Genomic DNA, 27,368 nt, shown 5'->3' on the forward strand with positions numbered 1-27,368 from the left:
CTAAAAGGAGCGATGTCTGTCTAAGAAAGGTCCAATAATGCCTCTAGTTTAAAAAAAAGCAAGAAAAAAGGGGCCTATGCTTCCTAGTCCCCAGTAGGCTCTGGTATTAAGCCTTAGTTTGAGCCCTTACTAGTTTTTTCTGAATGCTCTATGTACTAACATGTTGGGATTATTTTTGGGATGCATGGGTTACATGGGGTATTTGACTTTGTTGGGGCAATATGGTTGAGATATATCACTTCTTATGTAAGCAGATGTTTATTGGAGTCACTTGTTCTTATTGACTTACTGTTATGTTTTCTACATATACTCTGTTCACTTTTTTAACCTGCAGTAGGAAAATACCTTGATTGAAAAAACCATGGCAAAACAGTATTTAACAGACATGAAAAAACAGCAAGAAATGAAGCCTTCTACTTACAGAAGGATTTCTCACAAGCCCTTTGGGAAAGTCTGATGAAATGAAGATGTATGACTAGCTCTGGTTGATCAAAACTGAAATGACAATCTGGCCTGTACAGTCCTTGGTGAGCACTAGATTGGATAATGCTGCCACCCTAATATCAAGCAGCTGGGTGCAACTTTCAAGACTGGCAAGTCATTGACAAAAATGTTACAGCCAAAATAAACATCTGTTTACTGCATTTATCAAAGTATTATTCAAACGAACTTTACGCCTGTGCTGGAGAGCTTAATAGGGTATGTAGGCTAGATCAGCCTTTTTATCCCAGGGTGCCCAGGTACCCTGGGGTGCCTTGAGGTTTTTTCAGGTGTACCTTAGCAAAATGTCTAAAACTGACAAAACTTGTATACAAGCCAGTGGATGGAACAAGCCTGCCTTTTAGTTACACAAAGCCACAGGTTTTCATTGTGCAACATTATGACCTTCTAGCCTCCGACGTCCTGACAACCAATGACATCATCAATTGATAAGAAGGATGTCGGTTGCATGAGCAGCATCCTTGTTTGACCCTCCCCTGCCCCTCTCCATCAGTGCTGGAGTCACATTAGCTCAGTGTTGGAGAAAAAACTGAGGGAGAAGAAAAACATTGGAATACTAGTCAGTATCAGTGTGCAAAAGTGTATTTGCTTTAAAAGAATAAATCACCTCTAATGTTGGGTGTCCTACATGTGTGGATGTTGCTGTGTTATATAAAACTATTAGAATAGTTTTTTACATTTTAGAATGGGGTGCCTCAAGACTGTTTATAATTTTAGAGTGTGCCTTAACATTGTCCATAATTTTAAAGAGTGCCTTGACTGAAAAAAGGTTGAGAAACACTGGAATAGACATCTGTCCCTGTTAGGGCTTATAATATTCTTCCTTCAAAATTAGGGATAGTGTCGGGGGGTTGATGGGACATCAGCTTATATATAGCTCATGGCTATACCATATGTATAGTAGCTCCTGTTTACACTAGACGACTTGTATATGTCATCATTTAAGGGATGGTCATTTAGGAACGTAAGGACAATGGACAACTATATATATATATATATATATATATATATATATATATATATAGTGCCTTGAAAAGGTATTCATACCCCTTGAGATGTTCCACATTTTGCTATTTTGCCAAGAAAAATGGGCAAAAATGTCACTCTCTAGATGTGCAAAGCTGGTAGAGACATCCCCAAAAAGACTTGCAGCTGTAATTGCAGCGAAAGGTGGTTCTACAAAGTATTGACTTGGGGGGGCTGAATACAAATGCACGCCACACTTTTCACATATTTATTTGTAAAAAATTTTGAAAACAATTTATCATTTTCCTTTCACTTCACAATTATGTGCCACAATTCTGTGTGTTGGTCTATCATATAAAATCACAATAAAATACATTTATGTTTTTGGATGTAATATGACAAAATGTGGACAATTTCAAGAGGTATGAATACTTTTTCAAGGCACTGTATCAGTGGCGTCCCGAGGCAGGTGCGGGGGGTGCGGTCCGCACTGGGTGACACCGGACCTGCTCCACAAAAAGGTAAGTTGTAAAGCAAGCCAACGATCGTCGGCTTGTTTTACAACTTACCTTTTTGTGGAGCAGGTCCGGTGTCACCCCATATAGGTTGCATGCGGAGAATCCTGCGGGGTGACACCGGTGTATCGGCAAGATGTGCCTCCCATGTAGATATGTCCCCCTGAAGCAACTGCGCATGTCCCGGTTTCAGGCACAATCAATCGATGATAGAACTACTGCTATCATCGATTGATCGTGCCTGAAACCGGGACATGCTCAGTTGTCCCAGACCCGCTCCAAGAAAAGGTAAGTTGTAAAGAAAGTTGACGATCCCCGCAGGATGGATCGGATCTGCAGATTGAGCATAATGGATTGGAGTCCGATCCATTATGCTCAATCCGCAGATCCGATCAATTCTGTGGGGATCATCAGATGGGGTGTCACCAAGTGTTACCGCACTGGGTGACACCAACCCTAGGGACGCCTGTATATATATATATATAATGCTTGCTCTAATTTGATACAGCTGGAAAATTTTGACCCAACTTTCAAAGGTGCTTGCAATCTAAATATTCCTACTAAATTCAGTCATAGATGCACTTCAACCATCTGATCTTCCTCCAGACTTTCTACTGCTTTTCCTTTCATTGCAATACCTCAACATCTCCATAATTTGGCATTCCAAAACACAGAAATCTATTATTTTGTTAACTGGTTAAAAACTGAGGATGACCTTTTTTTAAACTGTTATATAAAAAGGTTTTCTTCAGTAATATAAGAACAGACTTCTAGTGCAAACTATTCTTCCTCTAACCTCCAATGTCTCATCAGGACTGTCTTAAAGTATATCAAAAGTCTAAACTTGTTTTTTTTTCTCTTGGATAGGAAAAGGTAAACATCCTAGCAGGTTTCTGCCACTTACAACCCTTCCCTTTCTGTAGGCACAACAGAAAGTGATAGGAAATTCCTCCAATGTGAGAGAAATGTCCTCTTAGCCAGCTGTCAATGAAACAAGGGTCCCCATTGGAGGGTTTCCCCTCTGTTCATGTGATAATTTTAGATTTTCCCTTGCTTCCATTTCTGATGACACCAGGATAAATAGGGGAAGTAAGTTTCCCTGGGACAAAGACAGCAATAAAAACCCGTCCAAGGTTTTAACCCCTCACTACTCCATCCACTACCCCTGAAGACATGCATCCGCACGAAACACGTTGGGTGGAGCTACACTTGCTGACATCATGCCGCCACTATCAAAGGATGGAGCGGCGGCCATCTTGGTACTCTTTTTTGCCTGATTTTATACATTGTTCTAAGTGGATATTTTACCTTGTATTTCAATAAAATACACTATATACAATTTCTGGGCTCCTGTGGTGAGCCATCTTTGCCTATGTCGCAGCAATTTGCTCTAGATCCCCTGGCTGTCTCCTGGTCTTCAGATGTGATATACATACATGCAATTTACCAGTAGCTTTCTGGTAAGTTTACATCTGATAGAGGTGGTGGATGCCTTCACTTGATTACTACCACAGTTATATAGCACCTTTGATTACTGCACCTTGTGGTCCTACGCAGGGGCGGACTAACAACTCATGGGGCCTCCGGGCAATAGAGGATCATGAGGCCCCTGTGTCCTTTCCCAAACTCAAAAAAGCCTATGAAAAAGGTACCAGGGGCATCTCATCTCTACTGACCCCGGGCCCTCGGGCAGTTCCCGAGTTTCCAAATGGTCAGTCCGCCCCTGGTCCTATGGACATTAATATATGTATTTTACGAACTTAATCATTATCATTATTATTGCATTTCATTTATATGCCTCACATATTTAATGATTATCACTTGTGGTTATGGACATTATTATCACAATTTATTTTACAGACCTTTTTATCTTTCATTTTACCTGCACTTTCAGTGCACTTATATGGTGTACTTGACTGTTCCACTTGATTTAATATATTTTTGTACTCTTTTTAGTGTTGCACTTTGTATTTTATATTTGTGGGGACTGTTACCTGTACTTGTGTGCTAGCGGCTCTATATTTATTAATTTATTTATTGCCAGCGCTCACCTATATACATATATTTGCAAAAAAGAGATGTTTAACTAGATATGCTAGATACAGTACAGCCTGTAGTGATGTGGACACTGCACATAACTGGAAACTTAACCACTAAGATATGAGAAAATATAAATAAAAAACGGGTGATAATCCTACAACCGGAGGTCTATAACAGTATTCTATTTCAGTTTACCCCAGAAAACGCTTTCACAAGAATTCAATATAAAAGGAGGCAGAGCAGCTGTGACAGAAAAAGAGTGAAAATGTGCAGCACAAACCCAGGTTAAGAAACCAATAAATAACAGAAAGCTCTGACGTATATGTAATAACCATCTGTTTGATATTTCTTTTGGTTTCAGTTCCACCTATAGGAAGTAATATACGTTCTATTTTTCTTCTACTTGGTAAACTCATCTATAAAGAAAAATGGCTGATATGCAAGGTTACTGGTGAACATTTATTTGGGGGAAAATACAACTGAATCAGGTAGATGGCATTCTCTTTAAATAATAGATCAGAAAGTCAATTCTTATATCCTTTCATCTGAATGTGAAAAAAACCCCTCTGTTACAGCTTTTCATGGGCTTTCCAATAGCTTTATGGTGTTAAGTATTTGCATCCACTTATACTGCTACAGGCTTCGCCTCTTCATACACGTCTTAGAGATGGAAAATAAAATATGGCCCCCATAAAGCTGTTCCTTGGGGACAATGCCATAAAAATAGAGTCAGAAGGAGCTGGGATGAAATATTGAAGGTGTCAGATGGAGTTATTGACATACAGATGAATAAAGGGTTGCAGGATTTTAGGTCTCTGGAACTCCCTGCCAGACAGATGGTACATCAGAGAGGCTGATGTTAAAGCCATGCTAGCTATTCTAGAAGAAGCGGCCATCCAAATTTATAGGCCAGGTCACGAAGGTGGACTTGGTTGATATAAAAGGAAAAAAAGCATTAAAGAACCTGTATTAATAAAATTTCACTGGAACTAATGCCTCTTGCCATAGGGGTATTAATACTTTCTACACACATATGGTTAATGCTTCACTGATACTACAAAAAAAGCCAATTCAGTTTACGGGTGATTAGGGTCAAATGACTCATTGGTCACCATGGCATTGAGGACTAAAACTCAAATGCTGGTGTAGAGATCTCTGTAATTTGCAAGGAAAAAATAAACACCGATTGGCTGCAATGCAATTGCAAAACATTTGATATGAGAGACATGACACTGGTGAACAATATTCCAAACATTTTCCTTTGTTCTGATTAAATTGTAATGAAATGTGTCACTGTAACAATCCTGTAAACATTTACCATCTCAATGATAAATTATGTAACATATAAATGAAATGTAGAATAGGATATACCCTTACTTTCAATACTATATGCTTGCTTTCTCTCTTGCTCTAAGTAGGTGATGTTTTATTTCAATAATATAACATGCAGACAGAAACAAATGATGCTTTTTAGAAGCATTTTTCTTTTTTATGCCTCTGAATTCTCTCATGCCTCTGAATGCGCTATATTCTATATTCATATTTTAGAGCAGCATTTAGTGATAGAGAGAAGCATGTTGGCATGATTCACAGGCATGTGCACATAAACTTGCATATTTATTTATTACAGGTACTTATATAGCATTGTCAATTTACACAGCACTTTATATATATAGTACATTCACATCAGTCCCTGATCTCAAGCTGACTGAGCTTACAGTCTAAAGTCCCTAACTCACATTCATGTGAGTCAATTAACCTACCAGCATGTCTTTGGAGGGTGGGAGGAAACCTACACAGGCACAGGGAGAACATGCAAACTCCAGGAAGGTAGTGCCGTGGTTGAGATTCAAACCAACGAACCAAGTGCTTACCACTTATGTGTGAATGCATATACTTTTAATAGCAGTCTAGTGGCTACAACAAATGAACATTCTTGCCACTAGAATGAAATTACCTGCATATGTCTTAAGTGCATTAATTTGCATAAATCAAATCAACACGTGTAAATACGTGCAAGACTGAGCATTTTTTAACCAGGATTGAAACCCTAGAAGAAAGATTCAGCATAAACAGGGTTATTTTAAGACACCTATGTGCAAGCTGCCTTACAGCTTTGATTGATTAGTGCTAATTTAATATTGGATTAAACATTTGCTGTTTTTTATGGTTCATACTTTTCCTATAGATTGAAGTAAGTAAAATCTTGCAAAGTCAGAAGATCTTAGTTTGCGGAAACATACAGTTAATATTGTCTGCAAGTCATTAGTTATTAAATAAGAAAATGGTATGTGCATGTCTTTCTGTGCCACTAGGCACATCAAATCATGCTGTTTTTTCAGTAGCAGATGTTGTTTTTTACGGGGATGGGTTGCTCGCTTGATGTCCAAACCTCCTCCTTTCTCAACAAAGGCTTGGGACCAGTCATGTAGGAAACTGAGATTAGGGCCAGTTTAGTCAGATGCCAATTAACCTACCAGTATGTTCTTGTAGGAAGAAGCAGGGTAGGAGGAAAAAGGAGAAAACCCATGAGAAAATAGCAACTATTCAAAACCGGGACACCAGCACTGCAAGGCTAAAGCATTTCTAAATATCTAATACCAAAGCAATGCAGCAATTGTGCCAAGCATGGACAGGCCTTATTTGTTAAGTGCTGACAGATTCATCTGTCATTAGCAGAGGAAATGGTTAAAGCCCAACTCCAGAGAAATGAAAAGTTATCCCTTGCAGTAGGCTTGTGCCAGCATTGCAAGGTTTAATTGTTCATTTATGTCTAGGAGAACATTTAAAAGGAAAATTACTTACCCAATCCTCTGCTCCACCCTGCAGCTTCTGCACCACCATGCTCTAGCAGTCTAAGGTCCTGGGACATCATCAAGACCAGAGATCCATAGACCTGCTCTAGACGTGAGGATGCAAAGGGACAGTCCACTTCCAGATCGTGGGGTTGCAGAACCTGTGAGGATTGGTCTCCTCTCCCCTGGACAAAATTTCTTATTAGCCTTTCCAGTGAAGACACAGCCCCACCGCAAGGGATATTTTTCTTTTCTGCCTGGAGTTGGGCTTTGAGTTTTGTACTGCATAATGAAACCCCCTAACAGCAAAAAAGGTGGTGAAACCCAACTTATGTCAAGATGTTGGCACTCCTGCACATTACTGGCCTTTTACACCTGCTGACCGATTCCAGATTTGGTAAAATAACTGAAAACTGTTATAACAAATTTTTCATGAAACGTAATGTTTGTTGCAATTTGATTGGCTCACAAGGTTAAGGCTACTGCTTTCCTTTAAAACTTTCTGTACCATTTAAAAATAAAAATCATTTATCCTTATTTTTAGATTTTCCATAACTTTTATGTTTCAATTTTGATGAGATCAGTTGAGGGATTTTAACTGACACAACATGATCGATCACAAAAAACAGGTTCACCCTTTTTTAAACTTGTGTTCATTTTATGATGGGTGCTTCAATAAGGCTGCTAACTGACCATCTTCTAGGAAGTCTGAAACCTATCTCAGTTCCATACAAATAGTAACACTGGACTTTCATCTCTGGGAGCCACAAAGAAGTCAAATCTCAAGAGGGATATGCCCTATGACCATAAGCTCTATTCACATTTTTTAAGTCAATTAATGATTAGATTTTACTTGTGTAAACTTCATATCTGTTATGTCCTTGACACCAAGCTTTGATTGTGAAAAAAGGAAAATATCCAGGAACAAGCAATCACCAAGCTGACTGCATTAACAAGCTAATGATAAGATACAGTTTTCTGGAACCGATGCTTTGGTTGTAGACCCAATATGAAAAATTTATGGTAATTGAAACCACGGAATCTTTAGAAATGCAGTCAATTTGAGTCAGTATCAAAAGGTCACTCTTTTCAATTTATACTTGATGCTGAGAACAATATTGAGAAAACACCTGAAAGCAAATGATCTTATCAGTCTTCAGACCTTAACATTTACTGACTGCGTAAAGTAATTTGCTGATTAGTAAATAAATGCATTACCTGTAACCGTGACGGTTTCTACTAGATTGAGATCGCTAGGGGGAGGATTGGCTTGGTAACAAAAGAAGTTGACTTTGTAAAACTAGTAATGAATGTTGCATTAGGTGATTTGTGAACCAGGTTTTAGTAAGCTACAAATGAATTATCAGAATAGAACATGAAAGACAAAGAGGGAGCAATTTGCCATACATCTTGGAGAGCAATTCTCCAGATGGTTGATAGACTATAACTGGTTTCAAGGTTTAATTTCAATCTACTTGTTTAATTTGCTTTTTTCTCGAAAACTCTGATTCTTAAAAATGTTGTTTAAGGTACCTATTCACAAGGACTCACCATTCCATTGGATAATCACATTTCACCCAATATACATATTTACAGGACAGCACATATAAGATAAAACCTCCTAGTTGTGTTTTCTGCATCTACACATCTTTGCATGGCCCTGTTAGATACTTTACCTTTTTTTCAAAATTTGATTCCATGTTTGATTGCCTTTACTATCTCTGTATAAAGGTGTCCCCCAAAAATCCCAAGGATCAGGACAGATATCAAATGTATCACTCATTCCGGGAATATAGAAGTCAACTGCATCAGTATACATCCTTAATGCACAATCTGCTTTTCCATCCTGTTTGTTCAATATTGTAACATTGATCTGCAATTGGAGTTGGGGGGATAGTCTGCAAGATACTAGTCCTATATTTGTGCACAATGAACAACTGAAGAGCTATGCCGATATGGAAGGGCAAGTAGCTGTTCCACAAAGATGCATTTATCATGAGTGCACAATTTTGAACCACCAGTGAAAAAGTAGCTGTTCTGGGAAGTTTACTGGAAGCAGACTCTGCAAAAGCAATTTTACCATATTCAGCGTGGCTCTTCAATGCCTTTCCAAAAGTACAGCCTGAACCAAACATACCTCAAACCAAACTCACAGCATAGTTATTTCAACTTGACCTTAATATACTTATTGAGACATCCCATATATGCTTTACTGTTCTAAGCAGCTGCAAGAAGGACACAATCCTCTGGCATCTCTTCGTACAGTGTGTCACAACTACACTGCATGACATAGATGGCCCCAACATTTTGCACTGAAAGGGATCAAGGCATAGCTCTGAACTGTTCCTCATTTGGAAAGACTTTTCTTACTTTGGAACCATATCCCTCTATCTCTCATTCCTCTTCCTGGTCTCATTTATACACCTCTATTTAAAGGGTAACTCCACTTTCGTAGGAAAGATAATTAGCAAAAAAAAAAATAATAATAATAATATAGCATACACAATTGCAACACAAGCCATATGGTAATTGAATGTTATTAAAATTACCTTTCCTTTTCAATCTGTAGCACTGTAATCTTCTGTAGAATGCAATATGGTTACCTGGAGGTGTACAGAACACCCCCTAAAAATGCCATTTCCTGATTGGCTTACTGATTTTTCCAGAGGTCTACACTAAAATTCAAGTCAGATATTTGGCATCCCCTGTAACAAAAATGTAATTTTTGGTGGGATACTCCCAAAGGGACATCATGTCTAAAGGGATGCAAACCCTAGCAATTTCCTCATAAGAGCCCTGTAGGTGCAGCAGCTGATTGATAATTATAAAACCATTCCCATACAGATTTACTCTGCACATGAACACAGACAATCAAACAACTATATCTTTAGAATACCAAAAGGTAGGAATCTGCAACAAAGTTTGTTAAAATCCTTGAAATGCACATTGGTCACCCAGAGGGGAATTTTCTCAGCAAAAGTGGAGTTACTCTTTAAATAAATAATTGCCTACCAAAGGTGTTGTACGACACTAAACCTTTTATTCAACCTCTATTACATCTGTTGGTTTCAAAAGTCAGCATTAAGAAAGAAGAAATGGTGAAAAAACACGTAGAATAATTTTTATATATAAAAAAAGGCATGCATTCATTTTATGTACCATGATCCACCTAACTTGGGGTGAGACAGGGGTGTGCATTTTACTTAAATTGTATATCTTTATCTTCTCAAAAAAGGTTGGGAGGTATGTGAAGGAGCTCAGCCTTTACTGCAACTTCTAAGGACAAACTATAGCTTATGTTGGGAGAAAAGCAGTAGGCCCTTCACGTAAAATAGTAAGGCCTGAGTTATCCAAGTGTTTCATGGAAAATCCTTTTTTTCCAGCTTGTCCAGAAACTAGACTCCTATGTTTAATCATTCATACTGCTCTGAGACAATGGAAGGGACAATCTCCTTATTCTAGGGATAAAAAACAGATTTTCCTTTGATAAGATGAACACTATGGGCCACAGTCCCTGTCATCTAGAAGAGACTATTGGGGAAAGGTAACCTCCTTATTTTATAGAAGGGACAGAAATGCATGAAAGTACAATAATGAACAGGATAGTATACAGTATATCATATGCCCAATCCAGCAGTTATGCGCACCCAATGGATATTAACAATATTATTTTTTAGTGTTGAGTAAAACCTCCATATAATTAAATTAATGAATCCAAACATTCCACCGAGGCTCAGCTTAATGATTGCAGTTCACAGCTTTACTCTTTATAACAGACTGGAATTTGGGTTAACCTTTATAGAATATTAGACTTAACGGAAACAGTTTATAGAAAACAATCTCTAGATTTATAAGTCATCATGTGACCTTCAGGCATGCATTTACATGGAGGAATTTATTGCAGAAAGATACTGTCAACCAGTTTGCAGTGTGACAAGGTCTACTAAACCTCCCAAACCTGATCTGTGACTTTGTACGCAGTTAAATTCACACAAACTTGTAGAGCCATAATAATTACACAGTTTGGTTTCCCTCTACCTTTACAAAAATGTTTGTGAGCAACCTGTCCCACCTCAGTTCTATAGCTCTGATGTCCAAGTGATACTTTTGCTGTATTTTGCTATAAAACGGTACATTTTTGAAAGGCCCAAGGGGAAACGTTTACTTTGCAGTTGGCATGGCCTGAATTGACCCCTTTAGTTTTTAGCAGCTACAGCTACTCATAGTGTTCAAAATGCTAGATAGCCTTTGAGATTCTCTAATTCTGTTTTAGGGCTCATATACACGGGGCGTTTGAAAAACTCTTCTGACTGCTCGAAACTGACTGCTAGAAAATGCAGGTTAGAAACATCAGTTTAGCCATGTTTACCTACCGCGTTTATGCGCATTTGTGTTTAGAAGTGTTTTTAAAAGATAACCTCAGGAGACCCTCCCAAATGCCCAGAATGAACTGAAAAATAGTAAATAATTACCTTTTTCAGACATTTCGTGAGAAATTGAGAGAGCAGAAGCAGAGTGAACAGTATGTGTTGAGATGACCTGTCTTTTCTGGTTGTATTCACTATGGATCCCATCATGAGCATAATGCAGCACGTTCTACCATTTTTTCCTTCACGCGAAACCTATAACTGACTGCTCTTGTGTACTGGGTCCATCTCAATACATGAAAAATGCTGCGCATGCATTTTTGATGAAGAAAAAAGGCACTGGACAGCATCTGGAATGGGCCAGACAAAAAAAACACGTCTAAACGCAATCAGCATAAACACGTTTGGCGTTTGAAACACCGGTAAACTCTACTCCTGCGCGCTATTTTTGTGCTTTCAAGAAAATGCCTGTAAACTCAACTGCCTGCAAATTACTGTAAACGACTACGGGCTGCTGAAAAAAAAACGCTCAACTGCTCCTAAACGTCAGTTTAGCGGCTGCAGTGTACATGAGCCCTTATAATTTGTAAAACAGAGAGGGGTCTTCACAAAATATAAGGGGAAGCTACCTATATAGTGTCACCTAAGTGTTTTAGCGGCACTTGCTTCCTAGCCCCTGGATCTAAGATTTACATAGTCATCTACAGATCGCTGCCATCCTCTGAAAGAGTGGGGATCAAATCAGAATTTTTTTCTCTTTAAAACAGTCTTTTGTGTCCATAAAAGTGTTTGTCAGCTGTCAATAGCGATGATTAGTGGTGTTCTTGGCATTAGTATTTGTGTATAGGCCCCAGTTTAGGCAATCAGATAGGACCACACTTTACAGGCTCCTTGGTCTGGCAAGTAACTTGCCCAAAGAGCTGCAATTTCTGTGCTCGAGACCTCTGTGTTAAGATATATAATATTTTGTATTATGCAGGTAATAAACTACATCTCCCACTGTGCACCTCCCCAGCAAGTTAGAAGTCAATTAACCCATGATGCATTTTCTTCTAGTGGATGGAACACTAGAAATACTAGGGGTTGATTTAATGAAGCTAAATAGGTGTTCACTTTGCAAGTGCAGTTGCACTCTGCAAGGGAATTTTTCCCAGAGCTTAGTGAACGAAATGATACACTAATTCCTTACATGATTAAATTATGTGCAAGAAAAGGTGATTTTTTAGTTTTTTTTTCCTTGCGCGTGATTGGGTACTCTTTGCAAAGTAAAGTTTCACCACACTTTGGAGAAAATTCTCTTGAAGAGTGCAACTTTACTTGCAAAGTGAACAGTGTATTTGCCTTCAGCAAACTAACCCCGCTGATTGCAAATGAAACTTGGAAATGGTCTGCTTTTAAGGGCCCCTCCAGTCCTGTGTAGATGAGCTGCAACACACCTGCATTAGGGCACCACCACTTCCAATCATAATTTATTGTGTAATAGGGTAACATAGTGCAAAGATGTGAGGCTGAAACACTGAGGCTACCCTTTCGAAGGGTCCTTCCGTAAATGCTAGTTCACTAGCAACCGGACTTATTGCCTCATTACTTTTAATCAAAAAAGCCATAACAAGCATGCAAATAAGGACTTCCAAACTTTCTTTTGACTTTCCTCAATATTATTAAAGCTAAAGGATCAGCCAGGCATCTTACGCTTTCAGAAGCTATTCAGGAATGACATTCCCCATAGCTCTCTATCGGCACTTTTACTTTAAGGCAGCACAGCACCCACACTGTGAATGTGTGCCACCAATGTCCCACACTTTCCTCTAATACCACCTACTGTATATGTGAGGATTTTGTAAACAATGAGTCCCTTGTGGCCATAGCCAATAAATTATCACATTTATGCCCAGCATCACCAGCAGTCAGCTCTAACTAACTAAGCGACAGAATGCAAATTTGTTGCTGTGCGGTTGTTAGGAAATAACCCCTCTTGTCTCTATCAATGATCCATTTGTAGGACTGTTTTTTGTATCGTGGAAGTCAGACAGATTATTGGCTTAGCTTATGTGGCATGGGTTAAAGAGATACAATGGTGAAACACTCCAGCCCCAGCTTACCCACATACTTTAAATAGCAGGCACTAGAGAATTATCTGAAATACTACAAAACTTGTTCACCCTAGTCAATGCCGATAGCTACCATATGCTTCCTTTTTTGGTAATTGCTAAGCTTTTTATAGCTCCGATTCACAGAGCTAATTTCTCGTTATCTTGTCCACCTTTCTGGCAGACTGAGTGTTACTGTTGGGGCTGATTCATCTCATTTTAGTTCAGACAAAAAGTTTTTTTTTTTTTTTTGTCGTAGAAGAAAAAAAACCAGGACAAAAGAAGATTTTGAAGCAAAAGGTCAGGTATAATGCAGTCCATAGCTACACAGTAGGGGTGTGAAATAGAGTTTTGAGAACCTTTTCAATAATGTAAATACATTTCATTTTTAAATAATCATCTTTGATATAAAACACATTGAAGCTGAACTCTACAAGTCATTGGTCAGCACAGAAATGTTGTGTTTGGGGAGAATGGAAACACAAGACTTATGCTTCAAAGGTTATGTAACAGAGGACAGAGAGAGGCAAGGATAAAATTACAATAATCCTGTCCCCTTTACTTCACCTTTAAAGATCTTACAATGCCGCTCTGCGTTCCAGCTTCAAAATAGCAAGGAAACTCAGCCTGACGAGACTTTTCCCAACTGCCAGAGAGCTTTCTGCATTTTCTGGGTCTGTTCATGTTACAACCTTTTTACTAACAACCTGGTTTGCCTTTGGTTTGATTGTTGTTGCCACAGGGCACATGCACAATATTTATTATAAGCCATAACAAGCATCTCTAAAAGATCACTTCACACACGTACAGATTTTGATTATACATAGATACTGATGCGAAGAACGCCTTTTAAGATGTCTAATAACAATTACACACACTGTCGTTTAGTTGCAGAAGATAAGCACTTTTCCAATTGGTACAGTCATTTGTACAATCATTCCAGCTGGTACCGTGTTTGCCTCCCAAAAATTTGGATAATTTTAAAATGTATGTATGTGGACACCGCCCACTCTACAGAACTGAAAGGTATGGATATCACAAAACCACAGATGTCTTGTGGGCAGTAAATCAACATTCAATGCCCCACATTAGTTACCACCAGTCATGAAACTAATAATATCATGACCAGCATTTCCTGATGACAACATCAGACTGCAAATGCTACAACATAGGACACCAGTGAATCCTATTGCACAACACAGACCGAGGAAAGGTTAACTGACTATTATTTATAGTTACTTAGCGTGTAGATTGGTTGAAATGGCCACTAAAGCTGAAATACAAGCATCCTCACATGTCATAAATGTAATCCCAACAAATCCCCCATGGTGAAGGATGCCAAGGTAAAGGTCTACTGGCAAAGTCGAATTCACCTGACAGGTGGCTATTTGTAATATCAGAGCCAGGTTGGTCTCGTGAGTACAAATGGGCTCCCCTAAAATATGGCCATACATACTTTCAGCTGCTGGGCATGTTTGACAATATGATATTGTCTGACAATAATTTGGGCAACGTAATCAATTATTTTTATCCCTTCTTTCCAGCACCACATAAATGTCTTTCTTTCATCCCTTGCCACTCTATCCAGCTGCTGGGACCCAAGAAAATAGCTGGTTCTTCTGGGCACTCACTCCCTGTGGCCAAATATCACATGAGGGCTAGGAAAGTACCCTCATCCTTGAGTAAGCTCCAACTAGAGTGACTTAAAGTTTACACAGGGTTTCAATTTTTCATTCCCAGAGCATTGAGTAATCAAAAAAAGGGTATGTGCTGCAAGAAAGGAGGCCAGAATGGAGGAAACATAGGTTTTCTTTTAGATCAATGAATCTAAAGCATCACCACAGACCCAAATACAATGTGGCTCGAAACACATACCTACAGTACGCCCTAACTCTTGATAAGGGGCTTGAAGTGTTAGCAGCAACTGTAACTAAGCTTGGTGACCATAGCAATGTATCACTGGGTCCCCTTCTCTGTGGCATTCAGTGAAGGCTAAATCTGGTTAGTAAGACAACAAAGGTTACCTACAGTAAGTTTTCCAAGTATACGATATGTCAATATATTTTTATTGATACTTGGTTTGGCATTATACAGTATTATGTTGTTAATTATGAGGCTTTATGAATTGTCTGTGAGGACAGCAGAAAATGGAGCCATGCCAGGTAGAGAATATTCTATTACAAAAAAAACACCAATGCGTAGAAATAAAGCCTTACAATGTTTAAACAACCATTTCAAGTATAAAAGAGCAATTACATATGTTTGCAATATTTATTATACTGCATATGTGAAATGAATAACTTGATGAGAACTTTATAATGAGGTAAAATAAAGAACACTGGTAAACATACATCCCAGTGAAATGATGCAAACAGGGCTTACGTGTTAAAACTGATACTAAAGGTTATTTCTTTTGTTTTTCCTGTTAAAATAAAAAAGATGTTGAATTTATCTACTCTGTGCAACAATATTACCAGAGCGGTCGCTTACCTCCTCTTTGTTGGTTTCCACTAGCACTATCCGCACCTTCTTCTTCCATGTGCCCCCTCAGCAAGTCATGTGCTAAGGGGCACCCGCTATGGACTGTGTATGTACATAGATAGGCCATATTTGCTCCCCTTCCACACAGGTGTTTGACTGACAGTACCAGGAGCCTATGACTCCCGCTGTCCTCGGTGTCTCCGGTGAGACCAGGAAGATAGGAGAGCGGGGCTACGGCCAGGAGAGAGCTGGATCGGTGAGAAGTGCCAGGCAAGAGTTTGGGGTTTTGGTGGGTGAGGGGGGGGGGGGTGTTAGTTAGTGGGACATTTTTTACCTTAATGCAGGGAATGCATTAAGGTAAAAATAAGTTTATAGTTTACAACGACTTTAACCACATGCCGCCCAGCCACTGTATAAATACGTTGGCAGGGCGGCACGGGCAGGCAAAACCACGTTTTAAAACGTGTGTTTTGTAAACAGGTAGGGGGCGCGCCGCCACCCTACCTGTCCCGCCGATCACAGCTGCGGATGTCAGTCGCCGGGTCACAGCCGGTCCTTACCGGCTATCTCCCGGTGATCGGCGGCAATCAGTGACAGAGAGCACAGCTGCAGTAGCTGTGCTTTCTGTCACTTCCCTGACAGCTCGAGGACAAGCTGATTGGGACAGAAGAGTTTCTCTCTCCCGATCAGCCTGTCCCCATCCAGCACACACCCCCGCCCCCTAGTAAAACACTCTCCCTCACATAGATAACCCTTCCCTGAAAAATAAAGTTAACCCCTTCCTCCCCAGTGCCATTAGTACAGTGTCTGTGTTTTTTTTTTGCACTGATCACTGTATTGGTGTCACTGGGGATGTCAGTGACCCCCAAGTCAGTACCCCCCAATGTCAGAATGTCCGCCGCAGTCCCGCCATAAGTCACTGATCGCCGCCATAAGTCACTGATTGCCGCCATAAGTCGATGATCGCCACCATTATTAGTATAAAAAAAACTAAAAATCCCAGTATCTTTCCCGCCATTTGTAAACGCTATAACTTTCACGTAAACCAATTAATTTACACGTATTGGGGTTTTTTTTTTCACAAAGACATGTTGCAGAATGCATTTTGGCAGAAATTTATAACTAAATTTGATTTTTACATTTTTTTTACTGGACATGTTTTATAGCAAAAAGTCCAAAATATTGTTTTTTTTTCCACAAAATTGTCAGCCTTTTTTTTTATAGCGCAAAAAATAAAAACCGCACAGGCGATCAAATACCACAGAAAGAAAGTTCAATTTGTGGGAAAAAAAGTATGTAAATTTCATTTATGTACCGTATTGCATGACCGCGCAATTGTCCGTTAAACTAGCGCAGCGCTGTATAGCGAAAAAAATGGGGTGAATTGCAGTATCTATACCATAGTTTGTAGACGCTATAACTTTCACACAAAGCAATCAATATACACTTATTGGGAATTTTTTTTACCAAAAACATGTAGCAGAATACATTTTGGCCTAAATTTATAACCAACTTTGAGTTTACTATATATTTTTTATAGCTGAAAGTAAAAAATATTGTTTTTCTTCAAAATTTTTGGCCTTTTTTTGTTTATAGCGTGAAAAATAAAAAGCACACAGGTGATCAAATACCCCCGAAAGAAAGCTCTATTTGTGTGAAAAAAAGGACGTAAATTTTGTTTGGGTGCAGCATTGCATGACCGCGCAATTATCAGTTGAATTAGTGCAGCGCCGAGTAGCAAAAAGAGGCCTGGTCATTAAGGGGGGTAAATCCTCTGAAGGTCAAGTGGTTAAGGCAAAAGTACAGTGGTAACTCCTGGCAATCACCCTCCAATTATATTTCCTTGTTAGGCCCCATGTACACGGGACACTTCTGAACGATGGAAACTGACTGCTGGAAAACGTTTTTTAAAGATAAGCACAGGAGAACCTCCCAAATGCCCAGAATGCACTGAAAAGTGGTAAATTATTAACTACTGTTTCAGAGAAATACAGAGAACAGAAGCAGAGACACTAGTATGTGTTGAGATTAGCTTAGGCATGAGCTGCTCATTAACATTTCTTTTGTTTCCAAGGTTGGGAAAGGCATCTGGTGGAGTGAGTCATTAAGGCCACCTGGCAGGGGGTCTTCATGAGGAATTCAGTTCATTACCATATCTTTTGTTTCCAAGGGTGGGAGAAGTCTGAGGTGTGAATTGGGCATTACAATGTGTGACAAGCTTGGTAGGAACATCCTGTGTTCAGTGTTGTGTCCATTTGAGTACCTTGAAAACGCTTTGCATGCATTTTTCATGATGAAAAAAGGCTCTGGACAGCATCGGGAACTGTAAGAGTTAAAAAAAAATGAAACCGCAAATGCTTATAAACGCGATCTGCTGCGTTTAGCCACATTTAGCTGAATTTACAAGCGTTTTGCGTTTGAAACACTGATAAAATCTACTTTTTTTTTTAAGTCCGCGGACGTGCGAAAAACAAAAAACCCGTAAGTGAACAAAAAAGTGCTAGTGCAAAACCAACACAAAAAAGTGCACTTAGGGGTGTGCTTTGTCCACCCCCCAAAGGGGTAGGATCTCTACCCTGATCCCCCGGGGCACGAAGCTCCTGACAGGGACAAGGTTCCCATGTGGTACACCTAGCCAAAAAGCCTGGCGGACCCCGTTCCTTGTGGCTAGCCTAAGCCAGCCCCCAAGTACTTGGTAAGGGGGCTCTCCCGAAGAGAAAACCCCCTAGGGACAGGGGAGGAAGGAACCAAAAGTCCACACATCCTCCCCCTAGACTTCAGGGTAGGCCCGATGACCCACACCCTACCATCTGTGAGAAAAAAACACACACATAAGTGAAAAGTGACAAACGTGGGAGAAAAAATAAATTAAATAAATAAGTAAAAATAAAAAAGTGGCCGTGCAATTGTGCACTGGCTAGGCCCTGAGGCCCGTAGCATACAAATTGCCCTGGACTTAGCCAAAAGGCCTAGCCCTAAAAGGCGCAGTGCAGGAAAAGTGGTTAGAACAGTGACCATGTGCATGTTTCACACATTGGGATCTCACCCCAATGTGTTACTAGGAGCACCCCTGAGCCGACCACTCTCAGGGGGCACTGTTCCGCGGACTTTCTGCCTCCCCGGCCCCTGGCCAGACAAGGTAGATCCGTTCAACCAGGAGGAACTGGGCCCCTCCGGTTTTCCAGGGGGAATTACTCCCGGGCCCCAACTGCCTGTGGGCGCCTCGGTTTCTGTTCCAGCCTGTACTAACCCATCAGGACCCCCATCCTTCCAGCAGGGGTACTATACAACCAATCATCCCCGCAAGCAGGAATGATGGTGGAGCACCCCTACTGGACACTGATAAGAACAGATACTACACTTGATCTTAGCCAAAAGGCTGAGAAGCTGATAAAATCTACTGGTGAACGCAAGTTTTCTACATTAAAAAAAAAACAGACTGTAAACTCAAATGCCTGTAAACGATTGTGTACATGGACACATAGGAAAACATTAGGGCGAGTTCAGGAGCTGCTGAAAAAAATGCTGAACAGCTCTTAAACGTGAGTTTATCAGCTGCAGTGTACATGAGCCCTTAGACTCCAATTGAGGAGATTGAAAATTGATTTACTGCTTGGATTTCACATCAAAATCTGTATTCAAGGGCAGGTGACAAGAGGGCCCCCTGTTGTCCAGAACTTAAACATAGGAAACATTATTCAAACGGAACTCCAGGAAAATGTAAAAATGCTCCTTTGCAGTGGAACCGGAAACAAGAAAAGCAGTTTTACTTACTTGATCCTCAGCCCCCACCCCTGAGCTGCTCCCTCAGCGCTGCTCGACTGGTCCCCACAGCCTCTTCTTCCCTTCTTCCAGCGGTCGCAGGTCCTCTGGTATCATCAAGCCCTGCACTGGATATGAGGATACCAATGGACAATCCACTTCCAGAGCGTAGGGGAGACGAGGAAAGCACTAGCTGCACTGAAAGTGGAGGATCATGTAAAGCTGGCCATACACTATACAAATTTTGGCCAGTTTATAAAGAACCGGACAAAATTTGCTTACCGGGTGGCCTTGTTAACTGCTTCCTGCCCAGCATCCCTCAACTGAAAATTGTGATCTGAACAGCAGGTGCTGTTTGGGTATGGTGATGGCTGTCAAAATGCTATAGCGGGAGATCAGTCCAGCTGTGTGGATTTGTCCATGGCCAGAAAAAATAAAACTGCTGTTTATGGTCCCCTAGACCCAAATAAGCATTTAACCCTTGCAGTGCGGGAGCAGTCCCACTGTACGCGAGCATTTTAAGTTGGGTTTCAAAGACAGTCTTCTTTCCTTTCTACAGGCCTAAAAGTTTATAAAGCATTTTTTTTCTAATACAGGTAAGTAGATTTTCAGTTTACACCTTCTTTATTGCTACACTGTCTCATTTTTGTCTGGTGTTCTCCTTCCCATAAGCCTACATGTCTCTCTCACAGCCTGTCACTTAACTGATCATCTCCCGACCTTTTAAAAATGTCTGCACGTTTACTTGCTCCGCTCCTTGGAGAAATTCCATAGACAAACCTCATGCAACAGCCTTATCGATTTCAAAGCACTGTACGAAAATAGCTTTGTGTTTTGCAACTGCTTTTAGACATTATGGCGGAGTCTGTGCCTAAAAAACGCCCAACGTATGAACTTTTCAAAGGGGTCAGCAGTCCCAGACTCCAGGGGACCAGCTCTGGTGAAAACTTCAGCAATAGTTGTTACTGAACAAATCAATGTCCATGTCGTGTAAAAGAAACTGTTCGAAATCCCGGGGAAATCTAGAGCAGTAAATTCTCTGAATTGCATTACTGAATCATTTAAAGGGAAACAAGCATTCAATTTATAAAATTTATCGGATATTTCTGTACTTTTGCTGATCAGTGGTGTGAGAGAATCAATCATCAAGAGTGATGAATAGCTATAAGAAAAAAATAAGACGCCAACAATGGATCAACAACAGCGATTTTCCTTCATGTAGGCTTCTCCGATAATTCTCTTTTAGTCTAAAATGTCACAACTGAAACATTGGGGTTGATTTACTAAAGGCAAATAGACTGTGCACTTTGCAAGTGTAGTTGCTCCAGAGCTTAGTAAATGAGATTAGTAAATTTAGCTCAGGGGTTCACAACTGAGGATGTGGTTGATTTACTGTACATGGTCATTTTCTGCAGAGCTTAGTAAATGTGTTGAAATTTCTCTTTACAAAGAATACCCAACCCCATGCAAAGAAAAGAAAATAACTTCATTTTTGCTAGCACATGACTGGATGATGGAAGTCAGCAGAGCTTCTCCTCATTTACTTGGATCTGGAGCAGCTTCCCTTGCAAAGTGCACATTTGCCTTTAGAAAATCAACACCTCTGTATACAGGAGTGGACACACAGGGGTCGATTTACTAAAGGCAAATATATTGTTCACTTTGCAATTGGATTTTACCAGCCCTTAGGAAATGAGGTTACACTCTACTGACTTCCATCATCCAATGATGTGCAAACCAAATGATTTTTGTTTATTTTCCTTGCATGTGATTGGATATTTTTCGCTACGGGACATTTCAACTTATTCACTTAGCTCTGGGGAAATTCCCTTGCCAAGTGAACAGTCTTTTTACCTTTAATAAATCAACCTCACTACCTCTTTAGCATGTTGCATATGAGTTCAAAGAAAAAGAGGACTCAATAAAGTGTGTATATTCCGTGAGAATACTGTATATTTCCAAGTCTAATTGTAACATTTACCTAAAGGTCATTTTGTTGCGGCACATAATTATATGTACACCATTTCATGGGTTTAGTATTAAGTTTCATAATATGCTTTGATTTTGCTCTAGTAGTCTGTAAGTATATCAGGCAGTGTAGTCTACAAACCTGCTAAAGGACTGAAGATATACCCTTACAGGATAGAGCGAATCTATTACCAATCCTGTACTGATAACTTCACTTGAATTGAGGAGTAGTACAGTACGAAATGTTTTGCATTTCTAACCATGAAGCACTGATTTCATTCACAAGTACTGTGCAATATTTTCTTTAAAGTGTATGTTACGCTAAATTTTTTTTGTGTTCAGATATGTGTATTTAAAAAAAATCATTTTCATATACTTCTTCCATGATGTACCTGGTTGATCCTTCCAGTCACCTTTCTTCCGTGTTCTAAACTGACCACACTAAGCACAGAAGTTGATCTGCATTAGAGTGGTCAGTTTTCATCCTTTGGCTGGCCAGTCAGAGATACAGGGCACTGTGCAGACACACAGCATGCCTGTATTGATCAGTTTGTTCAGCCACCACCCCCACCTTCCCAATCACAGTCTGCCTTTGGCACCCCCCCCTCAATTCCCTGTCTGCCTTTGGGACACACCCCCTCCCAATTATTACCTGCCTCTGGAACACACACCCTCTCCCAATCATTACCTGCCTCTTGAACACACCCACCTGCTCAATCACAACCTGTCTCTGTCAGACACCCCCTCCCAATCATTACCTGCCTCTTGAACACGCCCACCTGCTCAATCACAACCTGTCTCTGTCAGACACCCCCTCCCAATCATTACCTGCCTCTGGCACACACCCCATATCAATCTCAGCCTACCTCTGGCACACAGACCCTCCTCCCATCATTACCTGCCTCCTGACCACATCCCCTGCTCAAGCGCAGCCTGCCTCTTGCCTCTGGCTGAACAGTCTATGGAATGCAGGCACAGTGTGCGTCTGCACGGTGTCCTGTAACCCCACCCCCCATTATCAGAAAAGATGCATGGTCACATGACAGAACTTTAAAAAAAATGTTACAAAGATAATTTCTGAAAAAAACAAAAGCAGTTATGGTGCCTGTATAGTTATAACTGTATTAGAAAGGCTCTGTAAAATTGTCCATTCACAACTACTTTAAGTCCCTGATGAAGGAAACCCTGTAGCTAGTTGTGGATCAAGTGCTGATTTAATGGGACCTGATTAGCATGTGCAACATTCAACTCCCATAAATTTACAGGAAATTGCACCGTATTCTATTAAATGGCACTGTTCACATTGTAGCGCTGTGATGCGGTGACTCAAGTAGCTGGCTCGAAAAATGCTGCAAGCTTTAGTTTTCACAAGCTACTCATTCTGGGTAATAAAAGTCAAGTAGAATGCACTTTATCATTTTAATCACACTAGGGAAATGTCATATTTGTCCTGAAGTTTTTCTAGTACACACACATGAATTGTCATAAATTGGTTACTGGTGCACAACAGCTGCCCATCAGTGCTTGGCCTATACCACAGCATACAGAAGGAATGACAAGAGAAGCCATCAAGCTCTTGAAGAGCGCAGTGTTTTCAAATGTGTGGCGCAGAATGGCCATAAACCATTTTATTGCATGTGCCGTCAGCAATCCAATTCTTCTAGATCATGGCTACTTTCTATACATACACTGTATCTGAATGCAACCAACGTAGCCTGTGTTATGCTAATTAGCCCATAAAACCCCCTGATGTATAACAGATTACTAATTCACCATGGTAATATAAATACATGCTAATGTAATATCTTATCCGCGGTATTATATAATGATCCACAGTGTTACATGGTGCATGTGAGAAGTGTTCTGTGACAGCTGCCCATTAAAACAAAGTTTGGCTCTGCACCGGGAAGGCTGCAGCAGAGAACAGCCGAGCAGATACACATCTGTAAGTTTAATTAAGAACTACAGGGCCAGTGTGTTCTGATGACAGGTGCTGGCAGACCTGAGTGACTCCGAGGCTCATGAGACTTTAATGAATCGAGCACTAGAGGAGGCAACCTCTCCACCATGGAAGCTAACAGAACACAGAGAACGTTGATGACAGATAAGCAGAACAGAGCCAACTCAACTGACTGGGGTCCTTATCGATAGATAACACTTAACGGGAAACTGCCACAAAAATGTCCATACTTAATATTGAATTATATTATATAATAATGAGCTGCAAAATCAAAATATTTTTTACAATACTAATGTAACTAACTTCATGTCAGGTTTACATCAGGTTCAGGACAGGATTAACTCAGGATCTTATCTTGTTCGGTTTAGAAATGGTTCCCATAGAAGTCAACAGCCTGTAATCCGCACCTGAACCGGACCACACTGCTCAGAAATCCTTTTTAACCTCCTTAGCGGTCTGATTATGTCAGTATTTCTGTGCTCAAAGCGGTACATTGTTTTCAATGGAAATATGTTGTTTTTTTTTATTGTAGGCCTGTAATTCTTAGGAATAACTCACTGAAATCTGTCCGAACAAGAGTCTAGTAAACATCCCGGGTATGATAAAATTTGAAACACGAAATCAAAAATTATAATATAATAAATATTCATAAAAAATAATAATAATACATTTAATTCAATAATGTAATCAAACCAAAAACACTGACATTTGAAATAGAGCCCTAAGTACGCTGAGCTCAGTCGCAGAATCGTTTTCAATGTCTGATGACGAATTTCCCCATGAATCATTATCACTCAATTCTGCAAGTAGTTCTAATTTACTATCGCTGTTCTCTAGCCGGTCTAAAACCACTTTTGACCTAAAGGGACGCTTTTTGGATGCCATGGACATTTCTGAGTTTCCAGGCAGAAAGAACAGTAAAAATGTAGGCAGGGCACAGGACAAAGCACTAGGGACAAAATGTATGTGAAATGGGTTGATACAGGAATGTAATACTATCAGTATTAAGTGTATTATGTGTATGTAAAATTTTAACATTTTTGAACCTTAGGCCGGTTCCATCCCCCGTACGTCCCGATGCTCTCAGGGAACAGAACTCGGAAGACGGATGCCGGCCTCGGCCGGAGGACATTGTCGGGGACACTGCAGGGGGGCACCGCGGAACAAGGTAAGTGATCCAGAGATCCCAGAACAACACTGCAGTGTAATCCCGAGTGTATCTTGGAGTTACTGCTTCTGGTACTGAAACTTTACCCCGAGCTACACTTGGGATTACCGCCAGGGGGTTAAACTGCACTGGATCCGCACTGCCAGTGCACCGGACATATGTGAACAGGCACCATAGGAAGCAACGATTTTTCACATATCATGCGGATTGGATGCGGTTCAAACCACATCCAATGCGCATATACAGTATATGAACCGTCACTGAATGAAACTGGTTTGGACAATTCCAATATTTCAATATTGTGTACTGTGATGGAACTAAAGCATTTGATCATTAGGGCTGGTTCACACTTCCTGCGTGGTAAATCGTCTAATTTTACCGTGCATAAAATGTCTGTTCTGGCCACCCTTGCATTGTGCTGTTAAAGCTCAGAGCACCATTTACTTTCCATTTATTTCTATGCATCGTAGCTCAACTGCGATGTGTAGAAACACGTTACAAATAGCTGCTGGTGAGCTGTGGCGCCAGACAGAAAACATGTTGCAGATTCCAGCATTGCAGCTCCCCCGAAGGTTGAGTGCACCCGTGTAGAGACCAGTGTTTTTCTAGTGCAGCTGAAGGCATTGCCATCCTAACCTATATATGGATCTGCAGTTGCCATACTGTTGCACATGTGATCAGCTATGACACCAGCCATTTAAAGGCAGCTGTGACCGTTATCACCAAAAGCATGCCTTGAATGTAACTGTATTGGGAAACCATTAAAAAATGATTGTAAGTGCATTTTTAAAATAACAAATAATTTTATACTTGCCTGCTCCGGCTCCGAACCTCCTCTTGTTGGGTCCTCGCCAGCAAGTGTCCCCCACAGGAAGCTGTTTTCTATGGGGGCACTCATGCAGGCTCTCTCCCAAGACTAGCTGTCTGTGTCTATAGACACAGGCAGCAGAATTTGGCCCCGCCCCTCACTCTCCCATCACTGGCTTTGTTTGACAGCAGCCTAGGCCAATGGCTCAGCAAAGTCTGGGAGACCCAGAAGTGAGGGGAGAGGAGAGCTGCAGACAGGCACAGTGCTGGATTGAATGAGGGCTCAGGTAAGTCAAAGGGGGGGGGGGGGAGGGGTGAGGAGGCAATATTGAAACCTAAACTTTTTTTACATTAATGAATAGAATACATTAAGGTAAAAAATGTTTAGGCTTTAAAACCACTTTAAATGAGTTAGTTTAGCTCTGCTTTAAAGCAGAACTGAAGTGTGCAACGAATAAAACTGTGAGCAGGAAGATGTTTTATCGCAGAACCTACCTGCTTGCTCTCAGTCTTCTTTAACATGTGGAATGAGCATTGCATGCGCAGCTGTTTGCATTTTGACACAGAACCTGTGTGCTGGGGTGCCATTACCTTCCTCCTTTTCAGCGCCCTCAATCTAAAATCCCGTACTCACCGGCCGAATATCGGCCAAAATCAGCTGAAACAGTAGCAGCTGGCTGACATTCAGTCCATGTATACAGGTCCTTGTCTGACAGAAGCCGATCTCAAGACTGGCTTCTGTCAAATGAGCATGCTGAAAAACCATCAGCTGATCGGCATCTGATCAGCGCTCTCAGCCAATAACTGTTAGTGCTGACCGGTGTGTTCTTGGGGGGAGGCAGCCCCCCTGTCGGGGGGGGGGGAGATTGCTGTACTAACATTGCATCATTAGTACAGAGACATCCTCATACACTCCTCAGATTTTTCGTTCAACCCGCTGGGTTGACCGAAAAAAAAATCTTAGCATGTGTAGCAGCCATTTAACTTACAATTGCACACCAGTGTGTCCTCTCTACTGCAAACTCAACCCCGCCCGGTGAAGCATGAGAGGAAGCTTACACGACACAGAATCATGTAACAAGAGGTTGCTATCCAGAATTTCTGTGCAAAGTTTGTAAAATCGGAAGCTCAGGCTGGGTTCACATATATGGGGTGCGATATATCGCATGTGATTTGCACAGGAACTGCACTGCATTCCTGTGCAAATCACATGTGATTTGTGTGTGGTGCGATAGGAGCCATACATTTTGTATGGCTCTATTCGCACCGCACCTGCACCAAAAAGGTGCAGGACCCTTTTTTGGTCCACACTAGAGTCAGATCGCATAGGTATTCACACCGATCCGATTCTGAACATCGCACCGCGTTTTGCGGACCGCTTTTGGGGTGTTGTTAACTTAACATACACACCCGCAGCGGCACGCATGAATGGGGTGTGATTGTGAAGCGGTGTGTAATTCACACAGAAAACGCTGCAAATTCCGCACCGCATTAGTGTGAACCAGGGCTTAAAGTTAAACTGCGTGGCCTTTTTACCAGTTATACTGCTTCCTGGCACTAAATGTCAAGTTTCATTCAAAGTGTCTGTATTCCACCAGATTCAAATGGCTGAGGAGTAACAGAATTAGCCATATAGGTTTACATATACTTTATTACTTTATACTATATATTATTATTATTATACAGGATTTATGGTGCCAACAGTTTGTTCAGCGCTTTACAATATAACAGGAGATGATACAGCAACCATACAGTTCAATACAAGAGAGTTAAGTTGGCCCTGGTCCTTGGAGCTTACAATCTAAGAGGTTATGTGTATTCCCTTTCTGTTTCTGCTTATACAAAGCCCTGTTTTACAATTACAATTTACTACGAGCCAAAATGCAACTGGATTGTTGACAACTCCAAATTTCATGCTCGTTGAGCTGATCTGTGCTCTGCCTTCACT

At 40.7% G+C, this 27,368-nt stretch overlaps 1 protein-coding gene and 1 pseudogene across 2 annotated transcripts in view; both read right to left on the reverse strand.

Annotated features, from left to right (window-relative positions):
- The window catches only part of PPARGC1A (PPARG coactivator 1 alpha), a 153,024-nt gene that overhangs the window by 94,299 nt on the left and 31,357 nt on the right, over positions 1-27,368 (reverse strand). The gene's annotated exons all lie outside the window — the stretch shown is intronic.
- LOC149462130 (U2 spliceosomal RNA) lies at positions 18,999-19,146 on the reverse strand (annotated as a pseudogene).

Source organism: Staurois parvus, unplaced genomic scaffold (genome assembly GCF_062004578.1).
Source record: "Staurois parvus isolate SC_StPar_1 unplaced genomic scaffold, SC_StPar_1.0 ptg000186l, whole genome shotgun sequence".
In the NCBI taxonomy this organism is placed as follows: Eukaryota; Metazoa; Chordata; class Amphibia; order Anura; family Ranidae; genus Staurois; species Staurois parvus.